Below are 2,668 nucleotides of genomic sequence, written 5' to 3' on the forward strand. Positions count from 1 at the left end.
CATCGTTGAAGTCTTCCCCGCCTCCACTGCCGTCATGTCTAAATCAGAGTCTCCCAAAGAGCCCGAACAGCTGCGGAAGCTCTTCATCGGAGGACTGAGCTTTGAAACAACCGATGAGAGTCTGAGGAGCCATTTTGAGCAATGGGGAACGCTCACAGACTGTGTGGTAATGAGGGATCCAAACACCAAGCGCTCCAGAGGCTTCGGGTTTGTCACATACGCCACGGTGGAGGAGGTGGATGCGGCCATGAATGCAAGGCCACACAAGGTGGACAGAAGAGTTGCGGAACCAAAGAGGGCCGTCTCAAGAGAAGATTCTCAAAGACCTGGTGCCCACTTAACTGTGAAAAAGATTTTTGTTGGTGGCATTAAAGAAGACACTGAAGAACATCACCTGAGAGATTATTTTGAACAGTATGGGAAAATTAAAGTAATTGAAATCATGACTGACCGAGGCAGTGGCAAAAAGAGAGGCTTTGCTTTTGTAACCTTTGATGACCATGACTCCGTAGACAAGATTGTCATTCAGAAATACCACACTGTGAATGGCCACAACTGTGAAGTGAGAAAAGCCCTGTCTAAGCAAGAGATGGCTAGTGCTTCATCCAGCCAGAGAGGTCGAAGTGGTTCTGGAAACTTTGGTGGCGGTGGTGGAGGGTTTTTGGTGGGAATGACAACTTTGGTCGTGGAGGAAACTTCAGTGGTCGAGGTGGCTTTGGTGTCAGCCATGGTGGTGGCGGATATGGTGGCAGTGGGATGGATATAATGGATTTGGTAATGACGGAAGCAATTTTGGAGGTGGAAGAAGCTACAATGATTTTGGCAATTACAACAGTCAATCTTCAAATTTTGGACCCATGAAAGGAGGAAACTTTGGAGGCAGAAGTTCTGGCCCCTGTGGTGGTGGAGGCCAATACTTTGCCAAACCACGAAACCAAGGTGGCTATGGTGGCTCCAGCAGCATCAGTAGTTATGGCAGTGGGAGAAGGTTTTACTTACTGCCAGGAAACAAAGCTTAGCAGGAGAGGAGAGCCAGAGAAGTGACAGGGAAGCTACAGGTTACAACAGATTTGTGAACTCAGCCAAGCACAGAGGTGGCAGGGCCTAGCTGCTACAGAGAAGACATGTTTTAGACAATACTCATGTGTATGGGCAAAAAACTCAAGGACTGTACTTGTGACTAATTGTATAACAGGTTATTTTAGTTTCTGTTCTGTGGAAAGTGTAAAGCATTCCAACAAAGGGTTTTAATGTAGATTTTTTTTTTTTGTACCCATGCTGTTGATTGCTAAATGTAATAGTCTGATCATGACGCTGAATAAATGTCTTTTTATTTTTTTAATGTGCTGTGTAAAGTTAGTCTTCCTGAAGCCATTTTGGTAAACTACCCCAACAGTGTGAAGTTAGAATTCCTTCAGGGTGATGCCAGGTTCCATTTGAAATTTATTTACAACCTGCTTGGTGGAGAAGCTGTTGTCTTCAGAACCTTGGTGTAGTTGAACTGACAGTTACTGTGTTGTGACCTGGAGTTCACCATTAAAAGGGTCAGCCATGCAAAGTCATGGAGTTTTTAAATTTTTTTGGTTATTAATGATTGTTGGTACATCCTATGCAATATATCTAAATTGAATTATGGTACCAGATAAAGTTATAGATGGGAATGATGCTTGTGTATCATCCATTATCATGTGTAATCAATAAAAGATTTAATACCCTCTTGAAAAAAAAAAAAAAACTAAAAAGATAACACAAAAATTGAAGAAAATATCTCCAAACTGTATACCTAACAAGGGACTTATATCCAGGATACAGGAAGGATTCTTACAACCCAATAAAAAAAAGACAAATAACCCAATTAAAAATTGGGCAAAAGACTTGAATAGATGCTTCTCCAAAGAAGATATACAAATATCAATAATAGCACATGAAAAGATTCTCAAAATCACTAACCATTAGGGGAATGTGATCAAACCACAATGAGATACTACTTTATATGTACTAAGATGGCTGTAATAAAAAAGATGAACAGTAACAAGTATCAGAGAGGATCAGAGAAACTGAAATCCTCATATATTGCTGATATGTAGCTGCTATGAAAAATGGTTTGGCATTTTCTTAAGCTAAAGCAGATTTATGATATGCTCCAGCAATATTATTCTGAGCACATAACCAAGAGAACTGAAAATTTATGAATATGTATATTTACACACAAATATTCACATGAGAAATGCTGGGCTGGAAGAAGCACAAGCTGGAATCAGGATTGCTGGGAGAAATATCAATAACCTCAGACATGCAGATGACACCACCCTTATGGCAGAAAGTGAAGAGGAACTCAAAAGCCTCTTGATGAAAGTGAAAGAGGAGAGTGAAAAAGTTGGGTTAAACCTCAACATTCAGAAAACGAAGATCATGGCATCTGGTCCTATCACTTCATGGGAAATAGATGGGGAAACAGTGGAAACAGTGTCAGACTATTTTTTGGGCTCCAAAATCACTGCAGATGGTGATTGCAGCCATGAAATTAAAAGACGCTTACTCCTTGGAAGGAAAGTTATGACCAACCTAGATAGCGTATTGAAAAGCAGAGACATTACTTTGCCAACAAAGGTCCATCTAGTCAAGGCTATGGTTTTTCCTGTGATCATGTATGGATGTGAGAGTTGGA

General features: G+C 40.9%; 1 pseudogene; it reads left to right on the plus strand.

The window, feature by feature from the left end:
• On the plus strand, nt 1-1,727 carry LOC102273382 (heterogeneous nuclear ribonucleoprotein A1-like; annotated as a pseudogene).
• Nucleotides 1,728-2,668: the final 941 nt, after the last annotated feature.

The sequence above is a fragment of the Bos mutus genome, chromosome 23, assembly GCF_027580195.1.
Source record: "Bos mutus isolate GX-2022 chromosome 23, NWIPB_WYAK_1.1, whole genome shotgun sequence".
Classification (NCBI taxonomy): domain Eukaryota; kingdom Metazoa; phylum Chordata; class Mammalia; order Artiodactyla; family Bovidae; genus Bos; species Bos mutus.